Here is an 11,629-nt window from a genome sequence, read left to right on the forward strand (position 1 = left end):
AATAATAAAAAACCTTATTTGCCATAATTATAACATTTGACAATAAGAGAGGATAGATATGAAGTATTCTCTCTAAATTTGTCAAATGCAAATAAACTAGACATTGTTGATGTATTTATTGCTTGTATATATTGCATAGAGTCATTGTAATCATTGTATATAGTTTTTCTTATTTATAGCCCTCTTTTTTATTTTAGACAACAAGGGAAAATTTAGTGGTATTTTATTTGTATTTTAATAAACAAATCTTATCTGAAGACAATAGGTGAAGCTAAAGCCACTAGAGGCCAGATAACACACACCTTTAATCCCAGGATTCTGGAGACAGTCTAGGGATCTTTGTGAGTTCAAGGCCACCCTGGGCTGCTCAAGATCAATGCAGAAACAAATCCAGGTGGTGGTGGCTCACATCTTTAGTCCAAGTACTAGGAAGTCATGCCTTTAATCCCAGCACTAGAGGGAATGTAAAATGGGAGGAGAGAGAGTCTTAGTCTGCCTAGTTTAAGGTCACCCAGCCTTGGTAGAGATAAGACTTCTTTAGTGGCTTGGATGCTTTGCTTCTGGTCTTCAGGCAATATTTGTTTATTAAAATGCAAATAATATACCACTATACTATCTCTACAGCCTTTATTTTTCTAAACTTAAAAAAATAAAAAATCCAAGCACCAAAGCAGAACTATAATAAAATAATATAATATTTGAGATACAGAAGATTGACATCTAGAATACAAAAAAGAGTGGGTACAGTTAAAGAGCAAACTAAGAAATTTTACAACACAAATTAAGAACTATCTCAACCAAAATTTTAAATGCAAAAGAAAATATGGCTCAGTGGGTAAAGGTGTTTGCTGCTAAACCTTATAACATGGGTTTATTTCCCTGGACTCAAATGATCCAAGGGATAACCAACTCCTATATTTGTTCTCTGATTTCCACATATTTGCATGTGCACATAAGCATACATACACAAAATAAAATTAATAAATATATATAATAACAGAAAGTCTTGTAATTGTTTAGTAGATAGAAGCAGTTGGGTTATATGAGTCCCAGATAGTGAGAAAAAGGAAATCATAAGAGTAAATATTTAAGTAAGTAATAACTATAATTTTGGTAGAATTAACAATGCATAATTATTTGTAGAAGACTAATAAAGAGAAATGTGGGAAATTCCTATTTGGAGAAACACTGAAAATTAAGAATACCTTAGGAGAAAATTCTCACAGTTTGTAAAAAGAAAGAACTAGTTTCCTTAAATGTGACATAACTAGGGTTTTTATCTCTGCTACTATAATAAAATAAGAATTATTTATAAGTAACAAATCACTTAAGACCAGAAATGTGTTCTAAGAAATGTGTTGTTAGGCAATTTTGATGTACGAATATCATAGAACTAGATAAGATAGAAAAGCTACTAAATCATTAGGTGATATAATCTTACACAACTTCCATTGTATGTATTATTTAATGCTACCATGACTATATTTGATCTCTGATCCTATATACTGACCAAAGCTATTAAAAATCCTTTGACATTGTCTTAGTAACTGTTCTATTGCTGTTGATGAACATGGGATGTACTCACTCATAATTGGTTTCTAGCCATAAATAAAGAACCATCATCTGGCGATGGATGGAGATAGAGACAGAGACCCACACTGGAGCACTGAACTGAGCTCCCAAAGTCCCAATGAGGAACAGAAGGAGGGAGAAGATGAGCAAGGAAGTCAGGACCAAGAGGGGTGCACCCACTGACGGAGACAGTGGGGCTGATCTATTGGGAGCTCACCAAGATCAGCTGGACTGTGACTGAAAAAGCAGGGGATAAAACCGGACTCTCTGAATATGGCGGACAATGAGGGCTGCTGAGAAGCCAAGGACAATGGCACTGGGTTTTGATCCTACTACATGTTCTGGCTTTGTGGGAGCCTAGCCAGTTTGGATGTTCACCTTCCTAGACCAGGACGGAGGGGGGAGGACTTTGGACTTTCCACAGGGCAGGGAACCCTGACTGCTCTTCAGACTTGAGAGGGAGGAGGAGAGGAGTGGGGAGAGGGGAGAGGAGTGGGGGGATGGGGAGAGGAGTGGGGGGAGGGGGGAGGAGTGGGAGGCTGGGAGGAGGTGGAAATTTTTTTTCTCAATAAAAAAAAAGAAAAAAAAAGACCGAAGCAATTCTTATAAAGGAAAGCATTTAATTGAGGGCTTGTTTACAGTTTCAGAAGTTTAGTCTATTACCATTATGGTGGTGAGCATGTAGACATGTAGAAAGGTGCTGGTCTGATTCACAGGCAGAAGTCATGCAGAAAAAGAGACACTGAGCCTGTTATAGGCTATTGAAACCTCAAACTCTACTCCCATTGACACACCTACTCCAATAAGTCTGCAAATCGTAATACTTTCCAAACAATTCATCAATTGGGGACTAAGCATGCAAATATATGAGCCTATGGAGGCTATTTTAACTCAAATCACCACAGGTATCTCCAAAGTGATATGATAGTCTTTTGTGCACTGTGATGACTAGTGGCTAGATATTCCTAGACAGCTTCAGAATGGGGGTTGGTCAGCAAAAAGACTGCTTGATCTAGTCTACTGATAAGGCTTTCACTATTTTTTAAAATCTGACTTATTAAGTTTTTCATTTCCAACAATTCTGTTTTTATTTTTCACTTTCAGAAACTCAATTTTCTAATTTATTTTTATTTTAAAGGTTTAATACATATGTGTGTGCGCGCATGCTCTATCTGCACATACAACTTTAGGCAGAAACATACCCCATTACAGATGGTCATGTAGTTGCTGGGAATTGAACTCAGCCAGTGCTATTAACCACTGAGCCATCTTTCTACCCCCAAAACAATTTTCAAGACAAGGCTTCTCTCTGGGTGTCCTAGAATTTATTCTGTATAATGGGCTGGGCTTGAACTCAGATATCTGTCTGCCTCTGCCTCCCAAATGCCAGAATTAAAAGCATGCACCAGCACTGCCAGTCAGTTTTCTCATTTAATTTTTTACTAATGTTGCTGATTTTCTTATCTCCATCTCAAATTGTGTTTTTGTATTACAGTTTCTTCATTGTTGATGCAGAAATCTCTTGCAGTTACTTTTACCATGTGGAGATATTCATAGTGGGCAACTTTGTTTTGAGATCACCACCTCTACTTCAACTCTTAGGAGAAAAAGAAGATAACAATAACAATCAATTCAAGACAAATGAGAAGCAAGATATATCTCATGTCTATAACCTCAGTGTAGCATGAATAATAAAAACCCAGAGACAGATATTGGGATTCAAGCTGAAGATCAGAAAAGCAAAGTGGCCAACCACTACCTCAACCTGAAATAGGCAATCCTGACACCATGAATCCTCAGACTGAGACTGAGACCTGTCTCCTCCCATATTATATTCCTCTCTAGTGCTGGGATTAAAGGTCTGCACCACCACTGCCCAGCCTGTATGAGTAACTAGTGTGGCTTCTGGGATTAAAGGTGTGTGCCACCATTGCCTGGCCTGTATGGCTGACTAGTGTAGCTGCTGGGATTAAAGATATGTGCCACCACTGCCTGGTCTCTATGGCTGACTAGTGTAGCTGCTGGGATTAAAGGTGCATGCCACCATTGCCTGGCCTATATGGCTGACTAATGTAGCTGCTGGGATTAAAGATGTGTGTCACCACTGCCTGGTGTATGACTGACTAATGTGGCTGGTTTGCACTCTGATCTTCAAGCAAATTTTATTTATTAAAACACAAATAATATACCATTATGTTTCCACCTTTTTGTCTAAAATTAATAGGAAGGCTATTACTAATATAAGAAAAACTAATAGAGACTAAAACCTGAAATCACATACAAGAAGGTAGATGAAACCTTTTTCTGGAATTAGTTAGTACTCTGTATGACCATTAATATCATGACATTCTAAACTTATATTAATTTTATAAAGTTTATAACTTAAGAAAAGCTGTCAATATAAAACCAAAGGATTATGAAATCAGTGGCAATAAAATAGTCCTTAAATATTTGTTTATCTTTTATCCCTTATCAGATGGCTCTTGTGACATGAGACAGAGGTTTTGGGTTTTACTTTAATAAGCATGCTTGGGTTTAGAGAAGAGAGAGTCACACTTCAACTCCAAACCCAGTTCTAATCTTTAACTGGACTAGAATTACAAAAAGACCATTTGTATTATTATCTGTAGAGAATAGCAGAAACAAACATTTGGGAAGATTTATGAAATTTTATTCTGTTATAAATGTGATATACCAATAGGCCAATTGACTCTATTTCTTTGGACTTTTTTTTTCTGGATGATTTTCCCTTTTTCTTCAGATTCTCATTTGTCCAGTGGGCTTCAGATTTCTTAGCTAAATACCTTTATTCTCCTGAAAAGACAAAAACAAAACCCTTCCCTGACCCTTATTTTGGGGAAGTTCTCTTTTGACAACTTATATCTGATCATATGAAAAGCATTTGTTACTTTTATAGGTTAGTTTATATTAAACAGCCATGCTGCTTGATGAACTATCATCTAGTCTAAGAGCTGTTTTTGCTCAAATTAAACCTTTATTAATTTTGATGGCATCCATAGATTTTTTTTCTCCTGTGGGAACAAAAGCAAAACCCCTTCTCCAATGTAACACATGTCCTAGTTTCCATGGGCGACATAGTTAATTCCAGGCAAACAGAAACAAACAAAACAGGAGATATTAAAATGTAGTAGAAAGGGAAATGCTACTAAACTACAAACAAGGTAAAAAAAAAGAGTATTTACCAACTAAAGTAAGACTTTAGACATTATTAAAGATGAATGTATTAATAATTAGGTGACAAAATAAGGGACATGGAGAAAAGGAAAAAAAGAAGCAAGATAAAAAAGAGAAATATATGTGATGGGATGAAAGTGTAACAAATAATTGTGACAAATAGCTTAATAAAATAATTACACAGAAATACAAAGTATCAAAAATGAAACAAACAAAAAACAACCACCACACAGTATACCAAACAATTATTTCTTCTTTGGTAAGGAAAACCAGGTCTATTTTGTACCCCAGATTTGTCTTTTCCAATTTACTTTGATTGGGAAGAGTAATTAATTTCTCTCTCTAAATTGCAAACTAGTTAGAGCAGAAAGAGGGCTCAGCCCAGTACAAGTAACAAATGCTTTCCAGTAATCTCTCTGGTAATCTTAGAATACACAAGATAATAAAATCAAGGTAGTCTGTGCTTTCTGGTCTAGGTATAGACTTTTGCTTATCTTTTGTGTCCTGGCCTCATTTCACAGACCTAGACCTGTTTTAATTCACACATATTGGTCTCTTTCATCTTACCAAAATGTTATAGCTCCATTGCCATTTTTGCTCTTGATTTTCTTCTGTGGTGTAGCTTGCTTCTCCTACTTGTTATCCAAGTATATCTGTGTCATTGAATCTGAGTTCAACTTAGAACCAGTTTCCTGAGTCCACACCAATTCTTGAGGTCACTATTTGCCCTCTCTGTGAAGGAAGGCCTTTGGAGTTGGGAGAAATAAAAATGCAAGATCTTCTGGTTTGACTATAAGATATAAAATGGTTCCTGTACATAGTGCTGCCAAGTAAATAAATATAGCAGACCCTTTATCAGCACCTATTTACTGTGCAGGATATAAATCTTTTGTGTTAAACTTTGTTTTTACAAGGGGTTGACTTGTGAACTTCGGAAGCTTCCTAAGGCTTTCTTTTCTCTTTTATTTGTATTTTCATTGTAGAGCTATATTTTTCTCCCTCCCCTATAATTGTGCTTGGTACTCTATGTTATTGCTCTTTATTTTTCTTATGTATCTAAAATTTTTATATTTCTGGGTTCCACCCAGTCTTTTTCTAATGTGTACTGTTGTATTCCTTTGCCTTTCCAGGCTACCCACTTCTCCCTGCTATACATATCAGATATTTTGCTTCAGATTTGTGAAAGTATAGGGAAGTGTTGTGTGATTCTTTTTTTTAATAAATAAATAAATAAATATTTATTTATTATGTATACAATATTCTGTCTGTGTGTATGCCTGCAGGCCAGAAAAGGGAACCAGACCTCATTACAGATGGTTGTGAGCCACCATGTGGTTGCTGGGAATTGAACTCAGGACCTTTGGAAGAGCAGGCAATACTCTTAACCACTGAGCCATGTCTCCAGCCCTGTTGTGTGATTCTTAATCAACCATATTATTTCTCTCTTTAGTTTCAGAGTACTTTTAAGTCTAAAATTCAATTTTAAGCATAAAATTCAAAATAATTTGTGTAAACTTTTATTTCACTTATCGAGCAAAAATATTTATCTTGCAGTTCATAGTCCGCTCTAGTGCTTTGATTTTTTAAAAATCAGTGATCAAATTAAATGATGAAGTCTTAATGGATTGAGTCTTTAAATGTTCACCTTGTAATATCAGTCATTTTATTTCAAATTCGCCATTTAAGTGTAGAAAAGTGTAGTAAACCAGAATGGTTAGTGACATGAATTATGCCTATATTCAGGCTTAATGATAATAAAGTGTTTCAAATTAGTTCTTCAAATGGGCCTACATTTATTAAAGAATTAATATGCAGTATGAATAATAAAAACACAGAGACAGATATTGGAGTTCAACCTGAAGATCAGAAAAGCAATACATTCAAGCCGCTTGAGAGCTCTTAGCTCCATGAAATTCTCAGACTGAAAACAGAGCGAGTTCCTGCCTCATCCTGCCTTATAGTCCTCTGCAGTGCTAGTATTAGAGGCATGCACCACCATTGCCCAGCCTCTTTGGCTAACTAGTAAGGCTGCTGGTATTAAAGGTGTGTGCCACCACTGCCTGGCCTATATGGCTAACTAGTGTGGTTGTTTTGAGTTCTGATCTTTAGGCAAGCTTTATTTATCAAAATAAAAATGAAATATCACTACATTAATATGTGATTAAAATTTATCAGAATTAACTTCATTGTAGAGATAAAAGATAAAATGTACTATTTAAAGGTTACATATAAATTATTAAAAGTAGTAAATAAAAGTCAAAAGTAATTACCTCAAGTATTAGAAACCATGCCCAACAAAAAATTAATTTTCAACAGAAGTTTGAGAAAATGTAGCTTTATCAAATATTGAAGATTAAATGCTGTCTAACATAATTTTTAATGTTGAAAAAATGACTACCTAATGGTTATTATTCACTAACTATAAAATCATAGAAAATTTAGGTATATTTTAATCAACTTAAATAACTTAAGGTGTGAAGTAAAATTGATAAGATATACAGGAAGAAGCTGAGAAATTTATTGCATAAAGACTTTAACGTATTTCTTTTAAAAATTACTTCCTTTAATTTTTGGAATTATAATTACATCATTTCTCCCCTTCTCTATACTCCAAATTCCCCCATACACACCCTCCTTGCTCTTTTTCAAAATAATGGCCTCTATTTTTCATTATTTATTATTACATACATGTATGTATGCATATATATTCCTAAATACGTAAATAAAACCTGCTCAGTCCATATTTTATTTGTACGTATGCTTTCAGGACTGACCATATGGTATTGGATAACTAGTTGTGCCCTTCCCTGTGGAAGACTATTTCTCTCACTTTCAATATTACCTAGTTGTCCAAAGTTCTTTGTAAAGAGTTGAGGCAGCCTGTGCTTTCTGCTGTCCACTTTAGTGTGTTTACTGCTGTTGTCCTTGTTAAGTTCATGTTTAGGCAGCATCTGACATTCTTAGGAGACACAATCTCACAGCAAACTCCCCAAACCTCTGACTATTACAATCTTTATGTCTCATCATCTGCAATATTCTCTGAGCCTTAGGTAGAGGACCTCTTTTGTAGCTGTATCTGTTGGGACTGGGCTCTACAATTCTGTATGCTGATTGTTAACACACTTAAAAATTAGATCAAAGTGACAAAATTATTCAGAAGGATGTGAACGATATGTTTATTACAACTAAGAAACTTCAACTTTATCAGTATTGACTTGCTCGAATTAATTTTTTTTCTTTTTTTTTTTTTTTTTTTGGTTTTTGAGACAGGGTTTCTCTGTGGCTTTGGAGCCTGTCCTGGCACTAGCTCTTGTAGACCAGGCTGGTCTCGAACTCACAGAGATCCGCCTGCCTCTGCCTCCCAAGTGCTGGGATTAAAGGCGTGCGCCACCACCGCCCGGCTTAAAATTTTTTTCTTTTTATTAAAAATTTCCACCTATTCCCATTTCCCTCCCCCTCCCACTCCAATCCAAAGAGCAGTCAGGGTTCCCTGCCCTGTGGGAAGTCCAAGGTCTTCCCCCCTCCATCCTGGTCTAGGAAGGTGAGCATCCAAACAGGCTAGGTTCCCACAAAGCCAGTACATGCAGTAGGACCAATACCCAGTGCCATTGTCTTTGGCTTCTCAGTCCGCCTTCATTGTCAGCCACATTCAGAGAGTCCGGTTTGATCACATGCTACATCAGTTCCAGTTCAGCTGGCCTTGGTGAGCTCCCATTAGATCAGCCCCACCATCTCAGTAGGTGGACACATCCCTCGTGGTCCTGACTCCCTTGCTCATGTTCTCCCTCCTTCTGCTCCTCATTTGGACCTTGGGAGCTCAGTCCAGTGCTCCAATGTAGGTCTCTGTTTCTACCTCCATCCATCGCCAGATGAAGGTTCTATGGTGATATGCAAGATATTTATCAGTGTGGCTATAGGATAGGGCCAGTTCAGGCACCCTTTCCTCAGCTGCCCAAGGAACAAGCTGGGGACATCTCCTTGGACACCTGGGAAACCCTCTAGAGTCAAGTCTCTTGTCAACCCTAAAATGGCTCATTTAATTAAGATATCTACTTTCCTGCTCCCATAACCACCCTTCCTTCATGTGGTGGTTTCTCAGGAAACTCGGGATCAATCTACCCCAGGATCCAGCAATACCACTCTTGGGAATATACCCAAGAGATGCCTAATCATACTACAAAAGCATTTGTTCAACTATGTTCATAGCAGCATTATTTGTAATAGCCAGAACCTGGAAACAACCTAGATGCCCCTCAATGGAAGAGTGGATAAAGCAAGTGTGGAATATATATGCATTAGAGTACTACTCAGCGGTAAAAAACAATGACATCTTGAATTTTGCGTGCAAATGGATGGAGATAGAGAACACTATCGTGAGTGAGGTAACCCATACCCAAAAAGATGAATATGGTATGTACTCACTCATCAGTGGATTCTAGCCATAAATAAAGGACATTGAGCCTATAATTCGTGATCCTAGAGAAGATAAATAAGAAGGTGAACCCAAAGAAAAACATATATTTATTCTCCTGGATACTGGAAGTAGACAAGATTGCCAGGCAAAAATTTGGAACTTGGGGTTGGTGGTGGGGTGGGGGTAAGGGGAGAGGGGAGAGAAAAGGGAGAAGCAGAGGATGGGGAGAGCTTGGAGGAATGGGATCAAATTAAAATTTTTAAATAGTGCTTGATCATGAGGAATGACTTAGAGAAATATTTTTAAAAATCCCTATACAAAATATTCCTGGTTCGGATGGTTTTACAGGCAAGTATGACTACATTTTAAGAAAACCATCCTAATTTTAATAAAACTCTTCCTAACAATTATGTATTATCAAGGCGGAATGTAGTTCTGATGTCATTCTATCTTTAAATGAATCCATCTTTTGTGTGACATTAACATAATTAGCATAATTGATTATAAAATTCAAGGGACAGATGGAAATAATTTGAGACCTACTTTCCAGTATCAAAGGAAAAAATGTTTTAATTCAGAGTGTTACTGTCTATAACAACTAGGAAACTAACTAAAAGATCCAGAACCTGATAATCAATGGGCCTTTAAGATCTGCAAATACATGCCAAGATATGCTGGTGTGACCTCACCTATATTTGTCTAGTCCATAAGACTGTGTCTTTTCAGGGAGAAAGAGAGACAGAGAGACAAAAGACAGAGACAGAGAGACAGAGAGAGACAGAAATGATCAAAGATTCTGTTTTCTTCTAGGCTCAGTGTCAAGACCTAACTTGAGTAGGTCTAAGGATAGGGTTAATCTACATCATACCATTTTAAAGATTTGATGTTCAATATTGCTTTTACATAAGGTTAGAGGTGGAAGAATAAATGGACATAATAAAATAGAGTTTAAAGAGAACTTATTGAAAGTAAATTAAGAACTGAAGTGCAATTTTCTATCATATGTGTTTCCAAAATTAACTGCCCTATGGATATTTTATGTAAAAGTATAGCCAGAGGACAAAGATGAATTAGAACAGTTCCATGGGGAAACAGAGAAACACTGATATATGTTTATTTTTAATTAGACACCATAAGGGTTAATTATATGGGGTCATTAGAAGAATAACTGCTCCAGATTAACTCTAATATGTGTAAAAATGATGAGTTGCAATAACAGATACACTTTCCCTGCAACAACTTTAAGTAGAACATCAGTAAATCGGAATTGATACTGGAACAAGAGGTGTGATAGGGTTGTAAATCATTGAGATAAAGAAAATTTAGCCTTAAAATATGGTTTTAGTGTGGCAGTATCACTTTTTACAAATATTCAAAAGCCATCATATAAAAAATAAGATGAAGCTCATTTGTTCAGAAAAGGAGCCAGTTTTTAAGTTCATAGAGTCACTAATTTAAGAAAACTAAAAGGTATGACTGTAGATATCCAGTAATTTTTTTAACAATTTAGATCACAAAATAATGAGTTCCCTGTTCAAGAAACATTTAAGAAGCTATAGAGTGCTTACTTTGTCAGCACAAATGTGAAAATTGGAATGTAACAGAAAATTTTAGATCGGCTCCTGTGCAAGGATAACATTTGTAAAACATTGCATATTTTTCCAGAGTTGTCTATAGGCAGTTAATGGTTGCTAGGGAATAGAGACACATTTTCTTCAGTGGTGTTACACTGGTAAGGAGCCCATGCTTTTACCAAAAATCATTCAGTCTGAATCTTATAAGAGATCCTAGTAGGATAAAATGGGTCACAAAGAGAGAGAGAGAGAAAAAAAAAACACGAACATAGTAAGAGGATTAGCTGAGTAGAAGGCAATCGCTGAGAGTGGAAGGAGTACAACAGGGGCTAATGGGTAGTGTGAATATGATAAAAATACTTTATATTTGTTTATTACTACTACTGTTGGTATTGCTACTACTAGGATTACTACTACTTACCACCACTATTATTATATGTGTCTATGATGGATGTGTAAGTGCATGCATGTGCATGACATGGTTTGCGTGTGGAGGTCAGATGACAATTTCTAGGACTCAGTTCTTTTCTTCTACTATGGGCTTGGGGGTTGAACTCAGATTATCAGGTTTGAATGGCAAGTGTTTACCAGCTGAGGCATCTCACCAGCTCCCAAATATATTATTTACATGTATGAAAAAGTCATAATGAAATCCATTATTATATAATTAGTATATGCAAAAGGGTGAAGGAAAACAGAAGCTATAGAATATTTACTTTTGAACGGGCTCTACACCATTGAGTAGCTACTGAATAAGAGAAACTTTAATATCTAATTTGAGATTATTCTCACTTTTGAGAAAATACTCTCCTTATATTCTCAAACAATGAAAACAATTTTTAAAAATATCCGTTTCTTTTTTTGATTAAGGATA

At 36.2% G+C, this 11,629-nt stretch overlaps 1 pseudogene; it reads left to right on the plus strand.

Annotated features, from left to right (window-relative positions):
- The first annotated feature begins 10,741 nt into the window (after positions 1 to 10,741).
- LOC121437283 lies at positions 10,742 to 10,842 on the plus strand (annotated as a pseudogene).
- The last annotated feature ends 787 nt before the right edge of the window (positions 10,843 to 11,629 follow it).

The sequence above is a fragment of the Microtus oregoni genome, unplaced genomic scaffold (assembly GCF_018167655.1).
Source record: "Microtus oregoni isolate MIOR12 unplaced genomic scaffold, Mior012 000050F_ref0000143, whole genome shotgun sequence".
Lineage (NCBI taxonomy): Eukaryota > Metazoa > Chordata > Mammalia > Rodentia > Cricetidae > Microtus > Microtus oregoni.